This window comes from Catharus ustulatus, chromosome 16 (assembly GCF_009819885.2).
Source record: "Catharus ustulatus isolate bCatUst1 chromosome 16, bCatUst1.pri.v2, whole genome shotgun sequence".
Classification (NCBI taxonomy): Eukaryota; Metazoa; Chordata; class Aves; order Passeriformes; family Turdidae; genus Catharus; species Catharus ustulatus.
Genome location: NC_046236.1, coordinates 8,510,076 through 8,522,655, shown reverse-complemented (window position 1 = coordinate 8,522,655; position 12,580 = coordinate 8,510,076).

Here is a 12,580-nt window from a genome sequence, read left to right as displayed (position 1 = left end):
TCCTATAGAAGATCAAGGTATTTGTGTTAGAGGTATGAGGACAAATTCCTTGCTACAGGGCCCTATAGGGGAGTACCTTCCTTGACCAAAAATCCCGTGCAGTTCCTTTTCACCCTGCTAAGTGAAAAGCTTTGTGCTTACTCTTACCACAGTCCTTAATTTCCACACACGGCTGAGATCTCTGTGGCCTACAATAGCAATTGTATTCCAATTTCCTCTCTTATTTGATAGTTTAATAGTATCCCAAGTAGCACTTGATGCTACTGTTACTCTTGCCACACCTGGTAGAGAATGAATATTGATCCCTTACAAAGCTGGAGATATTAATGAACCCTTTCTTTTATGCTGAGTTTGGCATTATTGTATTTAGGGTTCCTCTTTCAAATCTGTTTCTATTAAAGAAAAAACACCAAACCTCTGAGAAGCAAAGGCAGGAGAAAAGGCAGTTTCACATTAGTGTTCCTGAGGTTCACCCTCTTGCCCTGCTAACCTGCAGTTCAGCTGAAGTCAGCTGAGACACAGAGCCCCTGCCACAGTGTCAACCTGGGCCATATTCACCTTTATGTATGGAATCCACTAACTTCAGGGAGAATATTTGACCTTTAAGGGACTTGAGCCACTCCTAGAGCCTGGGATGGTAGAGGTGCTCTCTGTATGTTTGCCTTGAGAAACTGCTGAGCTGTATTTTGGGTTTTTATTCCCTGCTCCAGAACCAGCTGTGCTGCAGCAACAGCAAATGCAGCCCAGGATGGTGAGCTGCAAGGCTGGACCAGAGCAGACACAGAGTCATTTCTTGCCACAAGACACAAGTGGTTTATCTTCGTGGTATTACTCACACAATGTGAGCAAGATCTGTGTCTGGACATCTGAAGACTGTCAGCTTTGCCCACGTGGATAAAAGGCATTAAGGAAACCTCCCCTGTTGTTTTAGATGTGTTGTGTTTTCTGGGCCTGACCCACGTGGGGCTGTGTTCTCTCACCAAGTGTTCCTTTTCAAGCACTGTGGATTTAATTGCCTTCCCAAGCAGGCACCTTACACCAGGGTCATGTTGGCAGCCTTGGAGATATTTTGTCATTGTTCTTTTTCACTTGGCACACAAGTGTCTGCACACAGTGTCCAGAGCAGTCAGGTCCAAGTCACAGATGACATCATGGTCTCTGGAATAAAAACTTCCTCAGGGAGTAGCTTTGGGCTAAGTGCAATAAAAATCTGCTGTTTTGTGTAGAAAATGAAAAATATGCTCAGAGAGACCACAAGGAGTAATAACACTGACTGCTAGCAGAAAATGTGCTAGGTGAGCCCAAAGTCAATGTGATTGTACTTCATTCTGTCCCAGCAATTGCATGTGTAGGATGAACCCAGCTCTCAGCAAATCCATCCTGGTGCCTTGGTGGCCCTTTTCCTCTCACAGGGGTGAATTGTGGTCCAGAAGGACCTGCCAGGATTCAGCAGCAGCTGACCTGAAGGCAGAGAGGGCTCCTCACAAGCCTCCTGTCTGGGGAACCTGTCACTTCAGGACCAGAGCCTGCCGAGCCCCAGGCACTCACTGTAGTTTCCCTGATCCTTCTTTTTCTTTCTTTACTTTTTTTAAAAGCTGACTGCTGGCAGCAAATTGTAAAGTCCTCTCTGCTGACGCTGCTGCAGGAGAATTCACAGGCTTTTCCTGGTTTCCAGGGAATATTGCAAACTCCAAGGCAGGGAAGAGTCAGCAAAGAGGGAGAGAGGGAGGAGGAACATGGCCAGAGCTATTCAATGGTCCTGGGAGATTTGCCTCTGTCAGCTAATAAATGCAGTTGGATAACAATGGAATTAATTTTAAATCATCTAAACAATCAAAGAGCAATTACTTCATTTAATTATAAGCAAGATGAGGAAAACAATAGGATTTAATTTCAATAATACCTCTACCAAGCTATGATTTTAATTTAATTTAAAGTGACAGAACTTCCTGTGTTGCAATACTCTGTTTAAAAATACCATGCTTTACCTTCACCATTCAGTCAATAAATCATGGTATGGACTTTGTTTAATATTCAGTGCCTGATTGAAAAAGAAAACAAGGCCCTACAATTTGTTTTAAAATTACATTTCCAAGTCTGTGCAGCAATATCTGTTATGAGTGCCAAAGTTCACTGGGAGAACCCAGCACTAAACTGAATGATGACCTGCTTGTTTGGGTATTACTTAATTAAGGGTATTTTTTAGATCCTCCCAAGTACTGTAGTTCCTCGACAGAGCACACAGCCATCTCAGGCTCTCCCTGAAGGGGCTGAGCACTCAGCAAGATGTGAGGGGGGTCTTCCAGTAGTTCCAGGCTGGTGTAACATATCAAAATCTGGGTAAATAGAAAGAGACATGAGAGCAAAAGTAACAGCTGGATTTGTTGGCTGCAGACAAGCTGGTGAGTGGTACAGCTGGAGAAATTTTGGCTTGCTGTTTCCTGGGTTTTTGCCTTTGTAGCTGCAGGTTTTTTGGTTGTTGGGGGTTTTGCTGATATTTTTAGCATTATTCCAGTTTGGTAGCATTTAACTTTGTTGCTGTAATAACTGCTGCAGAAATTGTCAGGAGGGAATTTATTCTATCTTTTTGAGTATGTTTGCACTGCATGAAATAAAGGAGGCCTGAGGCGAGTCATTGAAGAACAAGGAAAAGACAAAATATTGACTCAACAATTCAGTGAGCATCATCTGCACACTGTGCTGAACAGGCATGGGTCCTACAAGAAGAATCTCCTTGATCATGTTGTTAAAGAATATCTTGAAAGGCAAAGAGGCAGGAGAACCAGAGACAGCTGCATGGCCTAGACTAAGACCAATAATTTTTGAACACTTGACTTTACAGCATATGAATATATGAAATTCATACATGATTCATATAGGTATGTAAATGAACTGATATACCCAGACATACATTTCTAACTCATGTAAATCAGTGTCAGTGGTTTAATTTATTCTTGTCTTGGTGCTTGTTGCTTTTATTAAGAGCAGCTCCTTCTGATGTCCTGAGTCACTTCAGAGAGGACATGAGGATCCAGCTTTAGCTCCTCCAGGCAGCTCTCTCTCCAGTCCCATGCCTAGGTTGTTGTCAAGGAGACATATCTCTGGCATACATCTTCTCTGTGGTTTCTCCTCTTAGTATGCTTTTCCATTGCTATGGAGACTATCACAAACTCATTTAGCAACTCCCCAGTGCCCCACTAGGAATGTGTATTTCATAACTCACTCCTCAGAACAAGGAGTGCTGTTTAATTTTTGGCTGCTCACCTGCATGTCCAGCCTGGCTATGCCAGGGACTGTCTGTGCTGAGCCTTCATGAGCTGACACAGCATGGCTCTAAGGGAAGGGCTACACAAAGGTGTCTTCAGTGAGGACTGTTTGCAAGCTGAGACAAGCCTTGCATGTGGGAAGTAGCCAAATGCTTACCTTGGCTACTTGGTATGGCTCTCCAAGTCCAAACCCCTCTCATTCTCCAGGTCTCCAGCTGGCATTCTGCTGAGTTCTGAACACAGGTGGAACCAAGAAAAATGCCTAACTCTAGTAGTACAAAGGAGAGGGAAACAGAACCACTCTGCTGGCCTCTGTTCCAGGGCAGGAGAGGGGAACAGAGCAGCAGGGCTAGCAGGGTGCAGGGAAGGAGTGACAGGGAGGATCTGTGGTCGGGTTTGATCAGCCCCAAGGGCTGTCAGCCTCCTGGTGCTGCAGATGGGCTGCAGCCCCTCAGGGCAGCACCTGAGCTTGTGTCAGTCAAGCAGTGGCACTTTGGCCCCCAGAGAGCTGTGGGGCAGCTGCCCTGGAGACAGCAGTAGCCCAGCAGCAGAGCTGGCGCCAGCAGCCTGGAGGAGCCCAAGTGTGTGCACTCAAACCACTTTGGCCAGCACAGAAGTGTGGGCTTTTCTGAGAAAACCAAGACATAAGAGAAGTTATCACTCAGGATTTACAAGAGCTGCTGCACAGGAAAGCAGTCACTGCTGGCTGAAGGGCTGTGGTTTTAAACACACAAGGGAGAAGGATCCTTGCAGAATGGTCCAACAGGAACTTAATACCATGGAAAGATCCCTTCCAAAGTGGATGCAAGTAAGCAGGCAAAAAGAAACAGGGCAGCCTATAAAATAATCAAGTTCCATGTTCAAAGTGGGAATTAGAGCTCTGTGGGTCATGCTGAGATGGCAGCTGAAGCTGCAGTTCCCAGCTCCCTGCCCTGTTTCCCCACTTCAGTGCACAATCTGACATATTAGCCTAATCCTCAATTCCAGTTTGCATTAATATGTCAGGCTATGCCCTGCAGTACCTCAGGAGCACATAGCCTGTCATTTGGTTAGTGGGGCAGGAAGGCCACAGCAGGGCTCTGAGATGGGGACAGTGACACCGTTACCTTCCCTGTGTAAGTCAGAGTCCATCTGTACCCAGACATCTGGAAGTAGCCAGACAGTCTCCAAATCTCCACCTTAGTGCTACACAGGGCCATAAATATTCAGCAGGTACTAGGAACAGCTGAACCCAGCTAATAGAATATAAATAAATAAAATGAAGTAATTAATCAATTCAGTCATTTAACAAAAATGTGCACATTTACATATTGTACTAAGGCACGTGATTTCAGATAAAGTAAGGTTTGGGAAACCCAAAGGATTCACATATACCCTGTCACTTATGCAAATCACTCTCTGTTCACTGATTTATAACATCAGCTGGCTGCACATGAAATTGCTTTAAAATGCTGATGTGCATCTCCCTGGTATGTATTGGGTTGTTTCCATGTACTGCACTGTGGCTGGCTCAGCACAACCCAGAGCTGGGCTGGTGTAGGATGTGCACCCCGAAATCCCCCTCTGCATTACAGAGCCAGCACACTGCAGCCAGCACACAGGCAGTGGAGATGGAAAAGAGGAGGGAAATGCATTAGAAATCTACCCTGAGCAGTTCATTTCAGTGAGTCTCACCAGTGATGAGCTGCTCTGTAATTTGCTTCAGTGCCATTTTTAATCCTGTGAAGTTCGAAAGGTAAAGGATATATTTCACTCAAACTTAGATTTGTTGTTTTCAACTTGCATCCCAGATTTGAAAGAAGTTGATTATGTTGATTCAGCCAGTATCCATAGAAATGTATTTATGTACCCACCACACATGGAATTGCATTTCACAGGGGTATCTGTGCCCAAACAGCAATTCCTGCAGCTCTGGTTCATAGGGCTACATTTCTCAGAGGCACTTTTTTGTCTCTTCATGGGTTTTCTTCTGGGTGTTTAAAGGCTTGGCTTTTTCTTCAGCTGTGTGTTGGTGAAAGCTTACAGCCAGGATTTATGGATTTGCAAACATGTCATTAAGGGTTTGGTGGACAGGGTCTGCACGCTTGGAGCTAAATTCCATTTATCTGGGGAGTAGGTGTTTAACTAATGGCACATCAGACATGGAATAAATACAGGGCAGCTTCTAGTGTCAGTGTTTTACAAAAACATCTGAATGAATGAGCTGAGAGAACAAAACATCGACTGTTTTTATATTCAGTGAACAGAAATAACAAGAAAAACCACCATGATGAAGCACTGTCTTTGTGCACCAGTGATTATTGCAAGGTTAATTTTATTCATTCTGAAGGATTGCCATATCTGTAAGACTGTGGAAAACAAGTTCAAGAAACTGAAAGAACCAAATAATTGCAATCCATATGCTGGAAACAGCCTAATTGATATCTCAAATAAGAATTTAAAGGAACTTATGTGAAAGAAAACAGTAAATTCCTGTAACATTAGAAAAAATATAATTTCTGTTTTGAAAGCTTTAAGATATGCTGCAGTTTAGAGAATAACATGTTTTTGTATGAGAAATCATAAGTACTCGGGACTTAGAAGTATGACAAAATAAAAATTTGAAAGGACATGTCCATAGGGCTTGATGAGATCTGCTGTCTTTCCTTTGCTTATTTCTGAGTAAGTCCTTGGAGTTTTCTCTGTAAACATGCAAAAATTGAATTAAAAGAACTTTATGAAAGCTCAAAAAAGCAAAACTTGAAAATCAGGGAAAAAGTCAGAAATCAGGTTGATAGGGAATAATGTGTGCTTTTCATGCACGAAGCCATATGCTATTTTTTCACCCTGGCCTGGAGATGAGTCAAAGCTGCTTTTGAAGGAAGCTGTGGTTTGTAAGGCTGTTGTCAGAGAAGCTGCAAATTGTAGTGATTTATACAGGGCACTATGGGAAGATGATTTGGTGGTTACAATGCGTGTATGCTATTTGGGAAATCAGATTCTCTTTTACATAATGCTAGACAGCTCTCCCACACCAAGCTTTTCATAGGCTCAAAGGAATACTGAGCCCTTGCACTGCATGTATCTGGCACTAAAAGGCAATTTATCCTCCTTTGATTCAGATTGAATTGTGTCATTATTCAGACATGGACAGAGCCTTTCTCACAAAAATAACATGCAATAACAACTATGCAGGTGAGATTTCAACCAAGCAGTGCCTGGGGCCTCAATTCCCCTTGTGGAGACTTAGAACTCTCCTGGATTTGCTCTAGATAGTGCCAGTGACTGCTGTCACAGGGATGCCTGTCCTCTGCAGCACCTGCTTGCACCAGAGAAACTGCTGTTGCTCTCTGTGTTTATTCTGATTTTATCCTCATCCCACGAGTCTATCCAACTCGGTTTGTTTTCTGCTGCTGAGTATTTTCCCACCCTGTTAGCATATTATCATGCAAACATCCAGAGATGTGAAAGATTTTCTTTTTAGCTGGTTCCATATGAAAGCAGAGCTTACATGGTCCCTTGGCCAGCAAATGAGTCATGGATCCTCTAGGAATTACAGTAATTTCACGACCATAAGGCGCACCGGACTATAAGGCGCACCCCCCGGGAGTCGGCAAAATTTGCAACTTTGTAGATCAGATAAGGCGCACCGGACTATAAGGCGCACTTTTTTTTTGCCGCGAAGATACGAGCCATGCGCAACAAAGTAACGAATTAGTAACGGAAACCCGAGATCGTGGAGTTTACTGGAAGGAGCACAATTTAGAAACATTTTTCACAGAGTGTAGGCTGTCAAAGGCAGCCCCAGGCGCCCTCCTCGTGCAGTGGGCCCTGGCACTCCCGCCTGCCCCTGGTGCCGGCAGGCGTGGCTTGGCGCAGCCGCGGGGCCGCCTCTTCCTCACGGCTCCGTGCTGCCGCGATGCTGTTTCCCCTCGCGGCTTTGCGGAGCCACTGTGCCGTTCCCTCGGTCGGCTCGGTGCTCCTGCCGTGCCGTTCCTTCGCTCGGCTTGACGCTCCTGCCGTGCTGTTCCCCCTCGAGGCTCCGCGGAGCCACCCCCGCGCCCGTCCCCTCTTGGCTCGGCGGCACAGCCTCCCTGGCGCCCGTCCTCTCGGGGCACGGTGGCGTGGGCGCCATGGCGTCTGTCCTCTCCGGGCACAGCTGCGCGACCGTCCCGGCGCCTGTCTTCGCTCGGCACGGCGGCGTGTCCGCCCTTTCGCCCTTCCCCGCTCGGCTCGGCGGTGCACCCGTCCCGGCGCCTGTCCCCACTCGGCACGGCGGTGCAGCCGCCCGGCCGCCTGTCCCTGCTCAGCAAGGCGGCGCAGCTGTCTCGGTGCCTGCCCCCGTTCGGCACAGCTGCGCGGCCACCCCGGCGCCTGTCCCCGTTCAGCAAGGCATCACAGCCGCCCCAGTGCCCGTCCCCGCTCGGCTCAGCGGCACAGCCTCCCTGGAGCCCGTCCTCTCGGGGCACGGTGGCGTGGGGGCCATGGCGTCTGTCCTCTCCGGGCACGGCATTGCGGCCACCCCAGCGCCTGTCCCTGCTCAGCACGGCGGTGCAGCTGCCCCGGCGCCTGTCCCCGCTCGGCAAGGCGGCGTGTCCGCCCTTTCGCCCTTCCCCGCTTGGCTTGGCGGTGCAACCGCCCCAGCGCCCGTCCCCGCTCGGCTCGGTGGTGCAGCCGCCCCAGCGCCCGTCCTCTCGGGGCACGGTGGCGTGGGGGCTCCGGCGGCGCCGCTTCTCGGCGGCCGCGGGGGCTCCGGCGGCGTCGCAATTCGGCGGCCGCGGGGGCTCCGGCGGCGCTGCGATTTGGCGACCGCGGGGGCTTCCCCGATGCCGCGATCCACCGGCCGCTGGGGCTTCGCCGCCGCCGCTTTATGGCAGCCGCAGCGGCTCGGCCGGCGTCGCCTTTTGGCGGCCGCAGGGGCTTCACTGCCGCTGCTCCGATGCCGCCGCCGGGCGGGCTCTGCTCAGGGCTGTTGTGGGCTCGCACTTCTTGTTCCCTCCGCGCCCGGGCCAGGGCCACCCGGGTTCTCGTTTCCCCCTCGCCCGGGCCAGGGCCGGCGCCGCCCGGCTTCTCGTTCCCCCAGCGCCCGTGGTGGCGCCACCCAGCTCCTTGTTCCGCCCAGGCCAGGGCTGGCGTTGGCTGCCTCCCTCCCCTCTTGGCTCCTGTCGGCTGTGGCCGCCCGCTCCCGCCCCCGCTTGCGACACGGCGCTCCCACGGCACCGCCCCCCCATTGCGGCTCGCACTTCCGGTTTGGCAAATTTCGCAACTTTGTCCCTCAGATAAGGCGCACCGGACTATAAGGCGCACTTCCGGGTTCAGGGAAAAAATTTAGTCAAAAAGGTGCGCCTTATAGTCGTGAAATTACTGTACTTTTGGTCCCATTGCCAGCTTTGTGGTTCAACACCTCAACTTGTGAGTTTCCACAAAAATGCCCTTCAGAAGGACTGTGAGAAAACCTGAGTGATGCTTGAGAAATGTGTGTAAAACTGACAGAAAATCTGGTTGTACACCACACATTAAATTAGTCCCACAGAACTGTCTGGGTCAGAGCACTGAACTCTGAGAGATAAGGGCTTGCTGCTAAATCTCTCCTGGCCTCATGGCTCCTCTCTTTCATGCTCTGTTACTGTGGTTTTTCTTAGAAAGGCTGGTTATTGAGCTGTCCCACGAAATAAGACTCAAGTGACATCTCTACTGATCTCATCAAAGTCTTTTCCAGAGGCTTCAAGGAAAGATGGAGAGATAAGGACTTGGTAATGCTGAGATCTGGAACACATTAAAAAAACAGGTAGGAAAATAAGCCTAGAAAAAGCAATTAAAATTAGAGAAGATTAAAGGATAAATACCTTGGGGAAGTTTACTGTATATTTCACTTCTACTTGTACTGCACCTTTCAGACTAATTTTTATTTTCATAGCACTCCACTATCAGCATAAGCACCAAACTGAGCTAAATTAACAAGTTGGATTCATTATGCCATTCAAACAAATTTCCCTGAGCTTATTATGCCTAAAGGCTTTGATACTTTCCTGGCAGTCTCTTTCAAATCACCCTTTCAACAAACATGACATAAACTTGGGTCTGCAGAGCATGAAAATTTATGTGCAAGAGCAGTTATTTTAACAGGTGGAAATTCTCAGATTCACCAGGAAGGTGAAGCATCAAGTACACCATTAATTTTTCAAAAGGGCTTCACGGCACAATAGTCTGTATTATTGGCATCCGTGGTGAGAGAGAACTGCTTCTTGCTGCAACTCTGCCTTTCTCTGCAGTGCAGTACAGAGCATGCCAGCTCTGCTCCAGCACTGTGCAGCATTTCATCATGTGCAATTGCTCGTGAGCCCCGATTCAGCCTTTCCCTCGTGCAGGGTGCAGCGCTTCTCAGCTTCTGCCCGTGCTCTCAGGGATAATGCAAGCAGCACAAACCTCCCCACGGCTGCCTGACCAGCCAACTCTTGCAGCACCATGAACTGATCTGCAGCCACGCTTGGCTGGCAGGTCACTAAACATCTCAGGCAGGACGGCACTGTCTCACTGAGCAGAGGAGAGGGAGCTGCTGCCACTGGAGCACCTTGCAGTTGGTGTGAGTAAAAGCACACTTGATTCTCAGCCAGCGCTGTCTACACATCAGACATTCAGCTGTTCCACCAAGTTTGATTTTCAGAGACGCTGAAAGGTTTTTGTAACTGAGTTGTTACAATGCTGTCAATTTAACTATGTAACACACTGCAGACAGACTATGATTTTTCTCTAAGGAGCTCCGGGTGGATTCCAAAACTCAGAAAAGGATTGCAGCAATTCCCACTCTCCTGAAACCAGCATGGACACTACTGCTTTGGGTTATCTCACCATTTTACCCTGGCTGAAATTTAACAGATATGGCTCCTTGTACTGGCAAAAAAATTACTGTCCTACTATTTTTCCTTGGTCTTTCAGGACCTAAATATTTCAAGACCTGAAACTGGTTTGGGTTATGTATTTGTCAGGTTGAAATAACTGCAACAGCTACTTGGTTAGAAACCTGTCACTTAAATGGAAGCACTCAGTTTGTATGTTATGTATGACTGCTATTGGTAGTAGGTAAATAATATCTAGGACATTTAAGGAAGAATACACTCAATAAACGAAAAACATACTGTTATAAACAGAATGTGAAGAAACAGCTTTTACAGACAAACAAGGACTAATGTAGCCCACGATGTAATAAATATATGACAGGATGGTGTCTGTGACAGGCACTCAGATATTTGCTCACATGCTGTACATAATCCTAGGAGATGTACATCTCACCTAGGATATGTAAAATGCCTTAAAGATATAAGAATCATAAGGAAATTCAGGAGAGCAAATTCCAAGAAATTTAATGTCTTACATTTGTGGCTCTGTTGTAGAGAAATACTGCTCAGGAAAAGATATCCTCTAAAAGACCTTGAGGAAATGGAGCAGATGGTTGCATGTGCTATCCCACTTAAATTCAAAGTGGCTTTATAAACACTCAGAAAATATAAAACAATGTTTCCTTAGTCTTTTATACATATAAAAGAAGGTAAAAAATAATTTTTATTGATAGTAAAATTGGAATTCCAAAACAAGACTTTTTTACACTAAAATTATTTTCAACACAAAACTGGTGGTGAAGTAATGATTCAATATGCATTGTTATTAGAATTATTGGTATGCTGGATTTCTGTACCAATACACCTCAGTAGGTCTCAAGAGGGGCTGCAGCATTTGTTGCTGATGGACAGTGTCCCTGGTGGGCAGAGACCTGGGCAGATCCTTGTACCTGCCCACGTTTTTAATGAGGAGCACAGTGGGAATCCTGGGGTGCTCCTGGGCTGTGCCTGAGCCGTGAGTACAGCGTGTTCCTGACACCCCGTGCTCTCAGTGCCTGCACAGATTGGCCATGCATCACGTGTGCTCTCAGGCTGCTATGCCCAGAAATTAGTCTGTGGGGCCATTCAACTGAAAATTTGGTTGATTATTGATAGAAACTGGACTCTGCCATCAAAACAGTAGAATTGGCAGGTACAGGAAGTAACTCCTCTAGGAATCTTTTCTAATTTTTAAGAGGCACAGACTTCAGAATCTCCATGACTTGTACTTCTCTAGTTAAATACTGTTTTGGCTCCTTTGCTCCTGTCCTATTTTCACAAGAGGAAATAGTATCTCCTTCCCTCTCATGGTTGGTAATTGTTTATCTCTCAATCTGTAGCTTTATTATGGATCAGGGGGAGCCAAGGGCCAGGAGTGACTTGCAGTCCTCAGCACATGCTGTTTTCTTCAGACACACTGCTTAGTAAGGAAATAAATTAGCGATGGGTAAAAGACACAATATGGTGCTTACCACCCTATTTCGGCACATTAAATATATACAATCTGCACTTCATTCCAACTAAAAATAACACTCAGATTAATGCAGCTTTCTTTGATATATTCAGTTGAGAAATCATTAGCATGAATTATAAAGCAGGAAAAGTGTGGTTCACAGTGTCTGTCACTCCAGAGTTGTGCATTAGGATGATGTGGGCAGTTTGATGGAGTGGACTGAGCATACACCCAGGAGTGACACAGGGCATGTCTCTCCACATCATCAATGCAGGTCTTTTAAGTACATATATTTATATTTTGAGAGGGTCCATATTTAAACACTTTATTTTTAATCAAGACTTCAGAATGTATAACTACTGCTGATGTCTGTGCTGGCTACTCTGTATCCGAGTTTCAAACCTGAGGACTGAAATTTAGAAAGCAGTTTTGAAAATCCCGGCCTCATCTTCTCTGGGTTTCTTAATTCCTAATGTGATATCTGAATGGCCTTATCCATCTTCGGCTGATTGAAATCTGCTACTGAGAAAATGCTATAGGAATAATTATTAGTCTATCTCACAAATCTTGATGAGCTTTTTAAATTTCACAATATAATCATCTTTGTAGAAACAAATCCAGAATATCTTTGATTTTGTCTGCTATATAATATTTTACAGTGTTAAGGCTGTGCACAAAAGCAGTTTAAAAAGCTGAACATCACTGATCCATTTTACAAATGGAGACAACTGCACTCTGAAGAGGGATCTGCATTAGACCACACAGACTGCAGCAAATTCACCACCAGAATGCAGGATTTCTGATACAAAAGTTACTCTACGAACACTAAATCAGTGGTTCTTAAACTCTTGGTGGACACAGGCAGTTGTTGGTCATAGTATCCGGGTTGCTTTCTCACCTCCCCTAGATAAATTAATTTGAAATGTAGTTAAAAATACATAGCTACTATTACCTTGTCCCCCAAATGAGTCTCGTTACCACTGAGATGCTACTCAGTAATGAAAGAA